Here is an 18,878-nt window from a genome sequence, read left to right as displayed (position 1 = left end):
CCGGGGTGGAACAATATGGTTTGGCTCTGTCTCCCCACAAATATCATCTTGAATTGTAGCTCCCATGATTCCCGCATGTTGTGGGAGGAACCTGGTGGGAAGTACTTGATTCATGGGGGTGGTTACCCTCATGCTGCTGTTCTTGTGACAGTGAGTAATTCTCATGAGATCTGATGTTTTGTAAAGGGGCATTATCCTATACAAGCTCTCTTGCCTGCCTCCATGTAAGATGTCACTTTCCTCCTCCTTTGCCTTCCACCATGATTGTGAGGCCTCCCCAGTCATGTGGAACTGTGAGTCAATTAAATCTCTTTCCTTTATAAATTACCCAGTCTTGGGTATGTCTTTACTAGTAGTGTGAGAATGGAATAACACAGGGGCCAATGAAAGCAAAATGGATTAGACAAACAAAGTGTTTTCAGGCACCTAGAATCTCCAGCCATGCTAATTGGGAGGAATATCTCCAACACAAGACCAATCTAGCAAGACTGGGAGAGGTGGTTCTTTTATCTAAGGTACTGAATCCCACATAAAGTCAAGGAAAATGAAGAAATATGAAAACATATTTCAAATAAATAATAAGATAAATCTCTAGAAGCCAACCCTGATGAAATGGAGACATAGAATTTACTCGATAGGCAGTTCAAAAGAACAGTCATAAAGATGATCACTGAGGTGTGGAGAGAAACGTATGAACAAACTGAACTTTAAAATGGAGATAGGAAATATTAGTTAACACCAAACAGGAATTATTGAGCTGAAGAATATAATAATAACAATTCAAAAGAGGAGTTCAACAGGCAAGTAGAACAAGCAGAAGAAGGATTGATGAACTAGAAAACAGGTCATTGGAAATAATCCAATCTGGGTTGGGGCAAAAGGAAGGCATCATTAAGAATCACTGGGCTGTGGCCCAGTTGACCCTCAGGGGTAAAGACAGGGTGGGCCCTCACTGGAGCAGTTGGAGGAGCACAAAGCACGGACTGCCCCACAGGCAGGTAGGTGACGCTCCCAGAGTATGAGAGCTGGTATGTAATGTCTCACAGGTTCCAGCTTACACAGCTCAATCAGGCTATCCCTGCCGTGGCCAGTGAGTTGGGGATCAGCTCTGCTGCCTTGGAGTTGTCATCGGCAGAGATGATGGCTGCCTTTTTCTGATGCTCAGCCTTTTCCACCACAAATCTGGCCCTCTCTGCTTCCTGCTGAGCCACCTGTTTGGCTTCCACTGCTTCTGCAAACTCCTGCAAACTCCTGATGTGTGAAGGACACGTCATCCAGGATGAGCCCAAAGGTGGCTGCTTGCCCTGTAAGGTCATCACTCACCTACCTGGAGACCAGCTCTCTTTGGGTGGTCAGTTATCCTGCAACAAAGTGAGCCACCACTAACTTGAGGGTTTTGGTAGTGATGGACAGCAGCACACAGTCATTGTAGTCCTCTCCGATGCTGGTGAAGATGTGAACAAACTGGCTAGCAACAGGCCAGAAGAGTATACAAAGTGTGATGTTGACATTCTGTAAATCTTTGCTACCAGTGATGACTGGCATATCACATGGTTGAGGACAGCAGTTAAAGAAAATTGGTTTCTGTACCCATGGGATGAGAAAGTGAGTCCCTTCCCCTACCACAATGTCCTGTATGCCACAGAATCAGTCAAAGATGGCAGCTCTGTGTCCAGCATCCACACTGTACAAGGCAAAGTTCACCACGCCTCCTACAACAGCTAAGGCCAGGCCAAACTTACTAATGGACTCAAACACACTGGCAGCCATGTTTCCTTCTGCTGGACCCTCTCATACCTGCTTCCACTCTGACCATATTTTTATATTTTTTTGTTTCTACCTAGTGGTACTTTTTCCTTCAGGTTGAAGAACTCCTTTTAGTATTTCTTGTAAGGCATGTCTAACAAAATGAATAACTCAAAGCACATGATCATCTGAGTAGAAGCAGAAAAAATTTTTGACAAATTCAATATCCCTTTATGTTAAAAACTCTCAAAAACTAGGTGTACAATAAATGTACCTCAATGCAATAAAAGCCGTGTATAATAAGGTCACAGCTAACATCACACTCAACAGTGAAATGCTGAAAGCTTGTCCTGTAAGGTCAGCAACAAGAATGCTCAATCTTGCCACTTATATTCGGCATAGTACTTGAAGTCCTAGCCAGAGCATTTAGGCAAGAATAAGCTAAAGATATCATATATGAAAGAGAGAAGTGAAATTATCTCTGTTTGCTGATGATATGATCTTATATGTAGAAAACCCTAAAAGCTCCACCAAAAAAACTGTTAGAACTGATAAACAAATTTGTAGGTTACAAAATCAAAATATAAAAATCACTGGTATTTCTACACACTAATAATGAGCTATCTTAAAAAGAAATGGAAAATAACAATCCCATTTACAATAACATAAAAAATACTTAGGAGTAAATTTAGCCAAGGAGATGAAAGATGTGTTTATTGAAAATTATAAAACATTGATTAAAAAACTGAAGACATAGATAAATAAAAATATATCTCATAGTCAGATAATGTCGGTAGAATTCATACTACCTAAAGTGATCTACAGATTTCATGCAAAACCTATCAAAATTGCAATGTTATTTTCACAGGAATATAAAAGATAATCCTCAAGTTCATATGGAAGCAGAGAAGACTCTGAATATCCAAAGCAATTTTGAACAAAAAGAGCAAAGCTGGAGCATCACATTTCCTGATTTCAAAATATACTATAAAGCTATTATAAATCAAAAAAGCGTGGGACTGGCATAAAAACAAACACATAGACCAGTAGAACAGAATTAAAAGCCCAGAAATAAACCCAAGTATTTATAAATTGATTTTCAACAGAGGTGGCAAGAACACATAATGAGGGAAAGAGAGTGTCTTTAATATGTGACATTGGGAAAACTTGATATCCACATGCAGAATAATGAACTGTACTATTTCACACCGTACACAAACATCAACTCAAATTGCATAAAATATAAACTTAAATATAAGACTTGAAAGTGTAAAGTTACTCAAAGAAAACATGGGGAACAAACTCCACGATATTAGTCTGGGCAATGATATCTTGGCTAGGACTCCAAAAGTATAGGCAACAAAAGTAAAAAGAGACAAATTAAATTGCATCAAACTAAAAAGCTCTTCCATAACAAAGGAAGCAACAGAGTGAGGAGACAACTCATGGATTGGGACAAAATATATGCAAACCATATGTCTGATAAAGAGCTAGTATCAAAAATAAAGACTTCAAAAAACTTAATAGCAAAAATACTAACAACCCAATTTAAAAATAGGCAAATGATATGAACAGATGATTCTCAAAAAAAGATAGGAATTGCTAACATATGTGAAAAAATGTGCAACATCACTAATCATTAAAGACATGGAAATTAAAACCACATGAGGTACCACCTCACATCTATTAGAATGGCTATTATAAAAAGAAGAATGATAATAAGTGTTATATTTCACAGTAATTCTCCGAATCCTCATTCTCCACATGAGGATGTGGAGAAAAGGGAACCCTCATACACTGTTGCGGAAATGTAAATTTGTACAGCTATTTTGGGAGATAGTTTGACGGTTCCTCAATAAGCTAAAACTGGAATTACCATATGATCCAGCAATCCCACTTCTGGGTATATATTCAAGGGAATTGAAATTCATATAAGAAGGAGATATCTGCATTCTCATGTGGATTTCAGCATTATTCAGAATAGCCAAAATACGGATGCAACCAAAGTACCCATCAATGGCTGGATGGATAAAGAAAATACACACACACACACACACACACATACAATGGCATGTTATACAGCTGAAAAAAGGAAGGGAATTATGTTATTTGTGATAATATGGATGGAACTGGAGCACATTATGCTAAATGAAATAAGCCAGGCACCGAAAGATAAATATTTTATAAATTTACTTACGTGAGGAATCTAGAACAGTCAATTTATAGAAAGAGGAAGTAGATTATAGGGAATCAGGGAGAGATGGGGAAAGAGAAGATGTTGGTTAAAGGATAAAAAATTTCAGTTAGACTGGCAGAATAAGTTTTAGTGATCTGTTGCACTGCAGGGCGACCACAGTTAATGATGATGTATTGTGTATTTCTTTTTTTTTCTTTTGAGACGGAGTCTCGCTCTGTCGCCCAGGCTGGAGTGCAGTGGCGCGATCTCCACTCACTGCAAGCTCCGCCTCCCGGGTTTACGCCATTCTCCTGCCTCAGCCTCCCGTGTAGCTGGGACTACAGGAGCCCGCCACCGCTCCCGGCTAATTTTTGTATTTTTTTTAGTAGAGACGGGGTGTATTGTGTATTTCAAAATTGCTTAAATAGTATAATTTTAACATCTCACCACACATATAAAAATAAGTTTGGGAGGTGGTGGATATGTTAATTGACTTGATTGGCTCTTTCTATAATGTATACATAGATGTAACAATACAATGTATCTTACAAATATACACAGTTATTATGTGTTAATTACAAATAAACATAAAAATAAAATAATATATGTACTTTCCCTTACCTATTATGTCCTCCCTATTAGGCACAGCCCACATTTGTTTTCTTCCTGTAAACAGTTTTTGACTATGATAGTTTTCATTGATCTCAAGTTTTCACTGATTTATAGAACTTACTATCTATCTACCTCTATATCACCCCATTGAGTTCTCAATTCTACAGTTTGTCATCTAGACAAATGTTCATGTATACGTATGTGGATGTGAAGATGTGGGTATGTGTTTGTGTGTATATACACACACACACATATATAGGTGTGTGTACGTGTGTGTATATGTATTTTGTATATATTAGCCTTATAGTCCCACTCACGTTATCTCTTCAAGAAAAAGCATCACGTTTCTACATTATGGAACTGAAGTATAATTTATATATAGTAAAAAAATCAGAAATTACAGATACCATTCTCTCAGTGTTAGCTAAGTCTAAAAAAAGTTTAGCTCGTATCAGTGCTCAATAATAATTGATCATTGATCTATTAATATTGATAAAGAAAAATCAGAAAAATTACACAAGGCACACAAAATGTATCTACCATGTAATGGAATCAGGAAAAACAGCTGTTATTTTCTCAATTTTGGTAAAGGGAAAACTTGAAGATACTGGTGACTTAATTTTCAAAATATATTGTTCCACATTCCTGTTTGCTTCAAAAATAATAAAAATCCCTGTCAGTATATCAACTCTCCACTTTCCATAATTCAAGTAGCTTGATGACAAATCCCATAAATCTTAGAATTGAAACAAAGCCTAAAAAGGCCTTCATTGAGATGCTGAAGGCACTATGATCCTTGATAAACTGGCATGCACAAACACAAAACACATGAAAGTCATTCAAATGGAACAGGCATGAAGGTTATAGTAGGCATTTTCTCTGCATTCTTGAAATGAAACTTGCCACTTTTTCTTCATTGTCATTTTGATTGAGCGAATACCTTCTTGAGTTATTTGGTTGACACTTGACCTACTTTTAACTTCACAGTGTAATGTAGATTTATGTTACTTGGGAGTGGTGGCTAGAGTTGAAGTCTGATGTGATGATAACATCTCAAGATGAAGATTTTTCTACATCAAGTTATTGTGGCCTTTAAGTGGTCACCTGCCAGAAGCCACAGGGAGATTCCACACACCTGAGGATTCTGTCCAATACTTGATAATTTAATGTTTTTTTAAACAAAATATTTTGCATGGAAAATAAAAGAAAGCATCATATTTAAAATTGGAAAGCTGGATTCTGTTCTTGAAATAGACACAAACTGATTGTAGAATTTGGAACAAGTCATTTAATCTGGAGAGTCCTTAGAAAACTCACATGCAGAAGAAGAAGGAATGAGGCTGATGATGGTTTTGTGTTTTTTTGCCATATATTTATGATTTAGATTAGTCTTTTTAAATAGGGTGCAGGGGAATGATGAGAATGATAAAAACCCTCCAAAATTTAAATAAAACTTTTCCTGCTAAGGCAAGCTTATTTTACTTTAGCTGTATTAAAAGAATATAATAAGATTGTGATTTTGTGAAAAAGAGAAAGCATAAAGGAGCTGACACTATAAAACTTATTATGAGGCAATAAATTTTTTATTTTTTTTGAGATAGAGTCTCGCTCTGTTGCCCAGCCTGGAGTGAGGTGGCACGATCTCAGCTCACTACAAGCTCCGCCTCCCAGGTTCACGCCATTCTCCTGCCTCAGCCTCCCAAGTAGCTGGGACTACAGGCACCCGCCACCATGCCCCGCTAATTTTTTTTTTTTTTTTTGTATTTTTAGTAGAGACGGGGTTTCACCGTGTTAGCCAGGATGGTCTCAATCTCCTGACCTCATGATCCACCCGCCTCAGCCTCCCAAAGTGCTGGGATTACAGGCATGAGCCACTATGCCCGGCCAATAAATGTGTTTTTCCCCCTGAAATATGGGAATTCCTCTCATTTAGAAAGCTCACAGATGTTTTAAAAACAAGAAAAAACAGAAGAACACTTTTGTTCCCTTTAGGATAATTTTTCAGGTCATAGCCATATTAGGGTAATTTGGAGATGTTAAAGTTGGCATTAAACGTAGACAATGCTGAGTTGAATCCATCCCATGTATTTATCCCACCAATGTCAGTTTGCTTCTAAAATGTCCACTTAACAAGTATATTCCCTTATCAAGTATTTTCTGCTTAATTTAGTAATGAAGTTCCTGAAAGCCCCAAATTCAAAATGTTCCTTTTCATACTTACTCATTTTCTAAAGGAATTAGCAAATTGACCTTGAAGTAGGTTTTTTTAAAGGATGTCTCTCAATCACGGTTTATCTTTTGCTTTTCCAAAGGCCTAGCAACTGACTTTTGAGGGAGCAGCAGCGGGGGCAGAGTAGGGGCATGGAAAGGGAGAGAAAAATGTAGAGTGAAAGAATGCAAAGGTATGTATATACTGAATGTAGAATTGAAGGAGAGGATGTGTTTAAGAACAAAATGTGCACGAACCAGTGTGTATGAGAGGTATGGTGAAGTGGTGTTGATCATGGATGGAGACTTTAATCTCATCTCCCACCCCTCTCAAAACCAGAAACCCATTCCTAGCAGCTAAAAACATAGTGAAGCTACCCCCAAAACACACATGCCAACATTTCATAATGTACAATCTACTGTCACTTTTTGCCTTTCAACAACTTTCTTTGCCTTGGAGTTTTCTGATTTTTAGGGTTGATCACCACACTTTATGCCTTCTGTATTTTCTGGGATCAGAAAACTTGTTACATGTCATTACTCCACAACTTATTAGGGCTGCTGATATTTCAGAAAATACCAATTGTCCTTTAGATCAACAATACACCAGCCACATGGTTCTGATTGTATTATGGCAAATCTTCCATTCTCTGTGTAAATAAAATGTATGAATACAACAGGCAAGAAATAAAAAATGTAAAGCCATCTGTCAGATGTTAAAAATCCTGCACAATATAAGATGTTTCTGCTTAAGAAATTAATGTTTAGGTTTTCACATTATAAACAAGTATTGCTTTTTAATGAGCACAGATTGTTTCGAACAGTAACTCATGAAAAAAGGAAACAAAATATGATACAGTAACACTTTTTCATCTCTCGATAATTAACAATTTTAAGGTATAATACGTCCTGGAGGCTCTGAAAGTACTTTCAGTACATTTAAGTGATTATTAAAACAAAAGTAGAATTATTAGAATTTTTGTTTTCCTTGTTGTATAATTAAGCCTATCAATTACTCTCAACTGTGAAAAAAAAATTGTATGTGGACGTGAATTTGAAAACTGAATGGAAAATGTGTGTGATTTCATAAATGATATTTGGGTCAGATACTTTGCATTTTACATTGGTCTTCTCCCATATCTGATGATATGACTGCCTTTCAGATATCAGTAACATCTGCTGCTTCTAGCCACAGAGTGGCTCATGACAGCTGGGTGACGCTGCCCTAGAATTCATGCCAAACCAGTCCCCTTTGAATATCAGTAGACCACCTGGGTACCCAGCTGCAATATATGGCATCTCCTGCTCTTTCACAGATGCCAGCAATACATAAAAAGAACTTGAGTGGAAAAGAAAACCTGGTAGCTCAGAAAAAGTTTTCCTTCAGTCTCTCCATCTGTAAATGTCCACCTCTCCTAACTGGAGTTACAGAATTTCAGTTTCAATTAAATTTCCTGTGTAATTTGTAAAGTGGTCACATGTGTCCCAAAGGCAGAGAATTGTGATAAATTTGAGGAAAGAGGAAAACTTGTCTCCTCTCTAGAATTTTTTTCTAAGATCCTGGCTGGCATATATTCAGCAAATATATATTAGTCAATTACTTTGTGCTTTGTCAAGCACAATGCTGGTCTCTGGGGCATAGAAAAATAATAATAATAATACATAGCTTTCTAGTAGCTCACAGGCCAGTCTAGTTGTGAATGTCAAAACTGGGCATATTAAGGTTAAAGTCTAGTCATCAGTTTGCATTTGACAGTGAAATAAATCAATAAATAAACAGTCTCTCATGCCTACAAGAAGGGGACTTGAGAGGTTCTCACCCCCACCATCATCATAGACAGGATGCCTTTCTCTTGGCTTTTAATCAGCTAGAGTCATTTTGTTTCTTGTCAAGAACCTAGACATTATTTTTTAAAGCTGTAAGTTTTGCTTCAAATGAGTACTTTCCCTAGGGGGCATATCTAAAATTCTAATGCTGTCAATGGAAAACTATGAGTACTTCTCAAAACTCATCTTACAGGCACTTCTTTTTTTTTTCTATATAGCGTTTGGCAAGAACCAATGTGAAACACCTAAAAATATCCATGTTAATGTCACTTTAAGTACTTATTCAAGAAACCCACAAACCTCCTAAGAAGGAAACTAATACTCTACTTTTGACAGTTTATTATTAAAAAATTAATTGGTACTAGTCAATGGAGGTTACATTACACTTTAGAAGAGTAAAGAAGTAACCCTGAAATAGCAACATTTGGCAAATTACTTTGCTAACTTATCAGTCACAAACAAGGAGAGTAGAATGCAAAGTTTATTTCTCTAGATATGATGCTTAAAGTCCAGTAAAGATAATTTCCTTGGTACACTAGTATTTCAAAATGCTATTCTTGTGAAATTTAAAAGTAGCTCCATAGAGAACATCAAATGTTCATTCAAATGCTTGTTGAAGAAGCTGTGATTAATCCAAACTTTTCACCTCTTATCAAGCTCCATAAATTCCATCTTCTCTGAAAATAATCTTTTGCCTCCACTTTCCTTGAGATCAAGAAAAGCTGACCCGATTTTCTACTCATTTCTACCTTTAAATGTCTCAAATATCCTTAGTTTCTTCTTTCCATTTTAGGAAAGAAAGTCAATCCTCTTCTCTAAAGTTTACCCTTGCCCTTGGTCTCCTGAACTCATATGATGGGAGCACTAGACTTGGAGTCAAGAGATGTGAGTTTAATATTTAGCCCTGCCAATTTCTAGGCACATGACAATTTATCTGAGGCTCAGAAACTTCAACTATAGAATAGGATGATAATAAGAACTCATCCACTGTGTTCTAGTAAGTACATAGTAAAAAAAACTGCACTGTAAACTAAGTGTTACGCAGATATTCTTTATTGCTATACCTTTTGTCCAATACCTGCAGGTACTTATCTCATCAATTATCCCTTCCTTTTTCTTTTTAGATATCACCTCGTATTTAAAAATACTTCCTTATTCATTTTTAGATATATTACCTATCTAAAATATAGAGGATATTTAAAATTTATGATAAAATGAAATGATAGAAAATACAAAATAATTACTTTGTTCTTATTTAACCTTAAAGTTACTATGACTTTTGTTCTTATTTGCTGGCAAATGTCTTAAAAAGATTTTTCCCCCACTACATGTTTTCACAACTCAATTATCTTAACATTTTTTATTCCACTATCTTGAATCCATCATCTGAAACTGCTCATGAAACTTTTTATGAGCTTACATTATTCTTACTTCCTGACTTCTCTGTAGCATTTGACACTGTTGACAATCACCATAACTTTCTAAGCTTTTGTGACATTTTATTTGTTCTTCACTGACAGTTTTGACTTAGCAATCACTTTTTCTTCTTTCTCCCACCCCTAAAGTAGGTGCTACCTAAGGACATGCCTTGCTCTTTTGCTCTGCCTATTTTCTTCCTTGGCAAATTAATCAATCCTCATACACCCATTTAATTCCTTATCCTTTGTCTCAACTCTGCAACACATTTCCAGCTGCTTTAGGTACATCTTGAACTTTCCGTAACTTTATAAAATCAAGAACTTCCATTTTGTTCCCCAAATATGAAAATAAATCTTGCAGTTCCTGAGGTCTTCTCTTGTAGGGTCAGAGAAATGATCAAGGAGCAGTAGTCTTCCATCAGGTCTAATTACTATCCAAATTGACCATTACAGGATTACTGTGTGACACAGTAGGCTTAAAGTTTTGTATAGATTTTTATCTTAATTTAGGAATTCCATAAGTTATGATGTATTTCTCAAATGCAAATAGCTTTTATTGGCCAATTAATAATATAGAATATGAAGTTGGTTGACCAACTACAATATAGGATTTTAAAAAGTAAATATAGAATTTGGTTGACCAATTAAAATAGAGAAAAATATATTTTGGCAAGGATCACATATTACTAGGCTATGGGGTAAGTAAGTAAGTGGGAAAATGTTGCCAGAACTTTCATAATAGAGTAGGGCATGCAGAAATATATTATCACATGCAGGTGCATCATGGTGGCAGTAAAGAAATGCTAATAATTCCACACCAAGAATGTTTATTTCAATTTTGGCATATTTGCAGTGTAACCACATGGTTAGCTTGGCAATTATAAAATATTTTTAGAATTTATAATGCATCAAATTTGGAATTTTGCAGATGTTGTAAATATTGTTTGGCTGAATATATTTTTTAAGGGTAATTTAAAATACCTATTGAAAATCAACAACTAGCTTTTCAATTATACTTAATTTCTCAGTAGTAATTAAGTATTGGTACTTACCACTCAATTTTTGTACAGTTGGATGAAATTCTTCCCTCAACATTATCTCACACACTCAGAGTAAGTTCTACTATCTAGAATCTGTTATTGCAGAAATTGTTCAGTCTTATTTAAATAAATCTCATAATTGGTTTCCTTTTTTAACTACATTTCTGGTTGACTAGAACAACAGTGAAACGATTGGTAGTCATGTACTGAAGATAGACATCACTAAGTGTGACAATATAATCATAGCTTAAGATGTTGCACATTTATTGCAGTCGTTACCATAGAGATTTAAATTTGGCTCTTTAATAAAAAATACATAGATTTGATTTTGAATGCATTAATTTTGACAAGCAAGGTGCAGTAGGTTTCCTAACTGAACATTTACAAAAACAACAGATTTGTAATTTTGTCCTAGTTGTCTTTAAGGGATCAGATATAGGTATACAAAAATAACAGGTTCAGTTTAGTGAATTTTTAATAAATACTTTATTAATTCTGCCATTTAAATCTTAGTTTTATAAGATACACATGTAATGCTTTAGTAATACTTCATTCATATAATCTTCCATAGGGAAAACAAAAGGTAGGAAATCAGATGTCCCACTCTAAACTTGGATATGTCTCAAAGCACAAAGTAGGAGTGTATTAGTCTGTTCTCATGCTGCTAATAAAGACATACCCAAGACTGGGTAATTTATAAAGGAAAGAGGTTTAATTGACTCACAGTTCAGTAAGACTGGGAAGGCCTTAGGAAATGTACAATTGTGGTGGAAGGGGAAGCAAACACATCCTTCTTCACATGGTAGCAGGGTGAAGATGCAGATGTTGCATTTTCCGTTTCTACTCAAAATACAAAAAGTAACCAGATGTGGTGGCCCACACCTGTAGTCCCAGCTACTTGGGAGGCTGAGTCATGAGAATTGCTTGAACCCAGGAGGAGGAGGTTGTAGTGAGCTGAGATTGTGCCACTGTATGCCAACCTGTGCAACAGAGTGAGACTGTCAAAAAAAAAAAAAAAAAAAAAAAGAAAATAAAAGAAAAGAAGAGAAGAGAAAAGAAAAGGAAACAAAAGAAAACAAAGAAAAGAAAAGAAAAAGAAAAGTATCCATAGTCCACAGTCCACAGTCTTATCTGAGACAAGGTAAGTCCTTTCTGCCTATGAGCCTGTAAAATCAAAAGCAAGTTAGTTACCTCCTAGATACAATGGAGGTACAGGCATTGGGTAAATACACTCATTCCAAATGGGAGAAATTCGCCAAAACAAAGAAGCGACAGGCCCCACGCAAGTCCAAAATCCAACAGGGCAGTCATTAAACCTTAAGGTTACAAAATGATCTTCTCTGACTCCACGTCTCACATCCAGGTCAAACTGATACAAGAGGTGGGCTCCTAAGGCCTTGGGTAGCTCCATCCCTGTGGCTTTGCAGGGGACAGACCCTCTCCTGTCTGCTTTCATGGGTTGGGGTTGAATGTCTGTGACTTTTCCAAGTACATGGTGCAAGCTGTTGGTGGAGCTACCATTCTGGGGTCTAGAGGATGGTAGCCCTCTTCTCACAGATCCACTAGACAATGTCCAGGGGGGGACTCTGTGTGGGAGCTTGCACCCCACATTTCCCTTCCACACTGCCCTAGCAAGAGGTTCAGCATGATGGCTCAGCCCCTGCAGCAAACTTCTGCCTGGACATCCAGGCATTGTCATACAACCTCTGAAATCTAGGCAGAAGTCCCCCAACCTCAATTCTTGACTTCTGTGAACCCACAGGCCTAACACCATGTGGAAGTTGCCAAGGCTTGGGGCTTTCACCCCCTAAAAAATGGCCTGAAATGTATGTTGGCTCCTTTTACCCATAGTTAGAGCATCTGGGATGGAGGGCACCAAGTCCCAAGGCTGCACACAGCAAGGGTGGCCCTGGGCTCAGCTCACTAAACTATTTTTCCTTCCTAGGCCTCCAGGCCTGTGATGGGAAGGGCTGCTGTGAAGGTCTCCAACATGACCTGGAAATCTGTTCCCCATTGTCTTGGAGGTTAATATTTGGCTCCTTGTTACTTATGCAGATTTCTGCAACAGGCTTGAATTTCTCTATAGAAAATAGGTTTTTCTTTTCTATTGCATCAACAGGCTGCAAATTTTCCAAACTTTTATGCTCTGCTTCCTTTTAAATGCTTTGCTGCTTAGAAATTTCTTCTGCCAGATACCCTAAATTGTCTCTCTCAAATTCAAAGTTCCACAGATCTCTAGGGCACGCACAAAATGCTGCCACTCTCTTTGCATAGCAAGAGTGACCTTTACTACAGTTCCCAATAAGTTTGCCATCTCTGAGACCACCTCAGCCTGGACTTTATTGCCCATATCACTATCAGCATTTTGGTCAAAGCCATTCAACAAGTCTCTAGGAACTTCCAAACTTTCCTACATCCTCCTGTCTTCTGAGCTCTCCAAACTCTTCCAACCTCTGCATGTTACCCAGTTCCAAAGTCATTTCTACATTTTTGCATATCTTTACAGAAGTGTCACACTCCCAGTACCAATTTACTGTATTAGTCCATTCTCATGCTGCTAATAAAGACATACCCAAGACTGGGTAATTTATAAAGAAAGAGGTTTAGTTGACTCACTGTTCAGCAAGGCTTGTAAGGCTTCAGGAAACTTATAATCATGGTAGAAGGGGAAGCAAACATGACCTTCTTCACATGGTGGCAGCAAGGAGAAGTGCCAAGCAAAGAGAAGTGCCAAGAGCAGCATGGGGGTAACCACCCCCAGGATTAAATTACTTCCCACTGGATCCCTTCCATGACATGTGGGGACTACAGGAACTACAATTCAAGATGAAATTTGGGTGGGGACACAGCCAAACTATATCAAGGAGCACAGGAGCAAGAACTTTGTAAACTGAGAGTACACAGATTTCCAGGCCCTGCTTTTCTGCTTCTTTTCACAAGACGACATATACCCTTACATTTTTTATTTATAAATTCTTCCATGAATGTCATACACCACAGCTATCTTTCCCTCCTTTGAACTTAATGCACTCTATATCTGCATGTTCAAATGATACCTAGAACTTAGTACATTATCAGGTGCTACCTGCTGTCTTACATAACCACACACTGAATGAAATCAAGAACCACACCTTGCATATTTGCCATCCACAGGGTCTATTGCAGGTTTAGGTGTGTATCTATTTATACTGATTGATAGGTAAAATGAGGGTTGATTTATAGCTAGCTGACTGATACTTAGAGGTGATCTGAAGTATAATGCAAATGTTACAAAATGCATTCAAGATAAAACACAAAATGAGAAAAAACCTCATATATTTAATCTATAGTAGACCCATTATAACAATATTTGTAAAATGATTTTATTATTATGTATTTATTATGTATTATTCAAATGTAAGGCTTCATCAAAATATAAACTCTTAAAAAACATCTCTTGTACATCTTTTGTAACTGTATTCGGTGTACATGCAACAGTGAAAGACTGGGATACAGTTTGGGGAATGCACCATTAGGTGATTTCATTATCATGTAAACATTACAAAATGTTCTTATACAAACCTAGATGGTATAGCTTACAAACTTGAAAAGCATGTGTCTGTAATGAATGCTGTGGGCAACTGTAACACAATGGTAAGTATTTGTGTATCCAAAAATATCTACATATAGAAAAGGTTTGGTAAAAATACAGTAGTATACTATGGGATCACCATTGTATATGTGTCGTTGTTGACCAAAACATCATTATGTAGTGTGTGATTTTATGTGGCAAATAGGTACACATTAATTGCATGCTGAACATCAGTCAACTTAAACATTATTCTGAGAGGATGACTTCTCTCTTAACCCTCCGAGTTCTTTAGGATATTTGTGATCCTATAGACTTGGAACAGGAGAATTGAGCTCACTTCATAGCTGCACAAGGCCTTTTGCATTTATCATTTTTTTCTATGCTGAATGTTCCCTCCTGCAAATCCTTGCATAGATACATGCTTCCTGTCATCTTGGTATCAGCCCAAATGTCCCCTAGGAGGGTTTCTCTGACCACTCTAGGTAATGTAGTTCTCTACCCCTCACCCTCCACCTCTGTCATTCACAACATTTTATCTAATTTTATTTTCTTCTAGGCACTTGTCTTCATCTGAAATTAACAGAATAATATTTCTGCTTACTCATTTATTGTCTATGGTCTCCCTCTAGCATAAGTTGTAGGAGACCAGGGACTGAGTATGCCCAAGAATTGGCAAACATTTTAAAATTAACCAGTAAATTCCCTGGGTTAAACTTATTTGCACATTTCATTTGAATTTAATGGCAGTTGTAGCTCATTAATCAAACCCAATCTGTATAAATGTTTCTTAAGATTTTAAAGCTAATTTTTTACAAGTTATTTACTTTAACTTTCCCTTTCCATGTAAGAAAAATGAAACCCTAATTTGTAAAATAAATAGCTAAAAGTCAATTCATGGCAGCATATATTTAGATTTAAAAGAAAGTTAAACATTTCTTTATTAGAATATTTCAGGGACATTTCAAATTTAAATCAGCAGGATAATTGCCTTAATTTTCAGCATCATTTTGTTTGATTAAGCATGCTTAATGGGAGGCTCTAGTGAAATTTGGCCTTAAGGGGATATCAAACTTTTCTGTTCAATAATTCTGAGCACATTAACATTCTTCATATAGCTGTTTTTATTGCCATAAATTCAAATGGCTGAATTTAAGTCCTTTATGTCTGGGATCAGAAAGATTATAAAGAGTTTTAAGGGTAACATGCACATGGAATATCTGTTCATATGAGCAGAGAAGGGTCAGAAAGCCACAGCAATGAAGTATGTTTCTCAAAGTTGACATTTTAGACATTTGTCTCTAGTAAGAGTATTGGTTACTTAATGTACTGAAACTCACTAAAAAGCCAGGTATTCCTGGCTTATTGCTATATACAGGGACATTCTGCTTAGCATGTTTAAAATATCCTTGTATTTGTTAAAGAACAATATTTTCAAAAATGTTTTTATCATAGTTCAGAAGTTAATTGTTTATTTTTCTTGTGTGTACTTTTTTTCCATCTAATAGTATTATTCAAGAAGGCAGAAAAGCTTTCTCAATTAGATTGCTTTTCCAACAAAACTTATTTCCAATGTGTATTTCTGGATAAGCCCTATAAAATATCATTCACTTCTTTATTTATTAATGGAAATGAAAATGTATATTACTATTTTTGTATAATTTTCATTCAATTTCTTTTTCTTTTTATGCATTTAATTCCTGTCCATCTTTCGGGGTTCCATAATTTTATAATTCCCTTTACTATCCTAGTTCCAACTCATTCAGGATGCCTTGTGAGTACCATTCAGCATTTATTTTTATAGAGACATCTAATACTGTAATATTTTTATACATAGATCATTGTTACATTATAGCTTCTACAGTAACTACCACTAGAGACTTACATTTTGGGACCTCATAACTATTGAGTTTTTACACTCACATAGACTCACATACACATAAATTAGATAGATATAGATAGATGAATAAAATAAACAGATAGTATTCATGATTGGTTAGATAGCAGATGAGTATTTTTGCTGGTTTACCAATACAGTATATGCTTACAGTTCTCCAGAGAAACACTCATATGATGAGATTTTGTGAGGTCATAAAAGAGAAGAAATGAAAGTTATTAATGCAAGAGGGCTAGGTTTATGATCCATATTTTAATTCCTCATAGATGTGGTATTCTGTTCCTCTAATGTCTTTCTTATTATTCCTGAAATAGCTAACTTCTGTCAGTTCCTTAACACTCAGTTCAAACATCATCTATCTTCTCATAACTCTAATTAGGATTTGTCTTACCATCTTCTAAATCCTCATGAAATTGCCTAACAAAGCTCATATTTAACTTCTCCAAAATTTTTAGTTTATTTAGTTCCAAGACAGCTGTTACAAGCTGGCATAGATATTTCATTGGAAATAGTAATGGCCAATTATTCTATGGGTTGCACAGATAACAAATAGCATAACCAAAACTATCTAGACAATTTGTATCTTTATTACATTTTAATCTCTTTACCAAGTTGTATCCAAGCAAATCCATTCTCTAATAACATTATTCATAAGCAACTCTGTGAACCAAACCTGTGAAGAAATGTGATGGGTCTGAGTAGGACAAAAAGTTTGTATCATAGTTTTCATGGCCAGCCACTAATGTTAGTATCTACATCCCTGCATCTTGTGTATGTGAGTTCTATTTTTATTAAGAGGAAAGAATGCTAAGATAATTCAAATGTGAATTCACCAAGAGTTAAGCTTGACTGGATTTAGGTAAGTTTTATTTAGAGAAAAACCCCAAATGACACTCTATCTTCAAGATATATTCCTTTATGAGATCAAATCACTGGAAAGCAATAAAATTGATAATTTTCTCTTAGTGTACCCAAAAAACCCACCATCCATTTAAAGGCACTAGTGGATGTTTGCTAAAACATGGTCTAAAATACCAACTATTTTCTGTCTACTGGACAATGTCTTTCAGAATCTAGTTCCTTTCATCTGAAGAAAAAAAAAAAGGTTCAGTGCAATTTTATTTGCTAACTTATTTATTTTCACTTTAGCTGTAGGAATATTTGAGTAAAGTTATTGATTATTCAATGTGACTAGTTTATCCCATTTTCCTGTTACTTTATTTCTCTTGTCCTTCATTTTCATCTTTCCTCTCAGTTGCTTTGTTTTCAATCATTTCAATGTGAATTTTTATGTTAGTAATCTCTTAGGATGATTATAGAAATAACAGAAAAGGTGTAAATAACTGGTTATGCTCTAAAAATAAATTATGGGTGGTACTGACCACCTCAAAATTATTTTCAAACAATTAGTTTAAGAAATAATTAAATGAATATAAAAGAGAACCAGAGATTAACACCAAGTTTTAGTGTATCTAAATAACTTAAAATGCTTTATGTTTCTAAAACTATAAGCATGTCTCCAAATTGAATGTTTACAAGGTAAAGCATCATATCAAAGGCTAATATAAAACTCTTCTCATATTCCAGTTTTCTGAACCAAAAATGATAATAGAGGAATGTAGTTATTCAAATTATGATGCCTTAAGCTTTTATAATTTTAAGAGCAATACAAGTTTTGTTAATGTTTGCTAATGTTCTTCTAAAGTTTGATTAATGTCTAATTTACCTATTGCTCACTTACTTTTTCTAAAGGAGCATATGAAGCCAGTTATTTATAGCAGTTAATATTCAAAATAAAATTCTAACACATTTGTTTTGGATAAACAGAATTCTGTTAGGAAACATGATGAAATATTATTCTGTGACACCTACTCACCTGTGCTTTAGAAATATGTATAATAGATATGACAGTCTTTAGTAGCACTGTCTCATTGTACCTTATCTAGAAATATTTTATTCTGTGGTTTAAATTTAAAAAGCCCTTCTTTGAATGAAAATATATGTTTAAACAATAGTTCAAAGCAAAGTCGTGGCCACATGACAGAAAAACTAGTTGCAGGCACAGAAGTTAAAAATTTAAGCTATTTTTCAATATGTTTAAGGTTTAGCCTGCACCAAATAGGGAACAAGAAAAACATTTGCTGAACCAAATCATTAAGATTGGTTTATATTCTTTGTGGAGACTACGCACACATGATGTCAGTTTACGATTTCATAGGATTTTTTTTTAAAAGGCTAACAAATCTCTATATTATCATTAAGAGAGTGATTTATCATATTTAAAGAAAAGCATCCCACAAAACCATCTCCATATTTCTATTATAGTTTGGTTTCTATGACTGGTCCCAAATAAAAACCAGTCAAGTTTTACACACTGACAAATAAC

The 18,878-nt window shown here is 35.7% G+C and overlaps 1 protein-coding gene and 1 pseudogene across 4 annotated transcripts in view; both read right to left on the bottom strand.

The window, feature by feature from the left end:
- GALNT13 (polypeptide N-acetylgalactosaminyltransferase 13) overlaps positions 1–18,878 on the bottom strand; it is a 600,525-nt gene that overhangs the window by 168,370 nt on the left and 413,277 nt on the right. The gene's annotated exons all lie outside the window — the stretch shown is intronic.
- Positions 925–1,594, bottom strand: LOC135966467 (prohibitin 1 pseudogene; annotated as a pseudogene).

Source organism: Macaca fascicularis, chromosome 12, assembly GCF_037993035.2.
Source record: "Macaca fascicularis isolate 582-1 chromosome 12, T2T-MFA8v1.1".
Taxonomy (NCBI): domain Eukaryota; kingdom Metazoa; phylum Chordata; class Mammalia; order Primates; family Cercopithecidae; genus Macaca; species Macaca fascicularis.
This window is presented reverse-complemented; position numbering and strand designations above follow the sequence as displayed.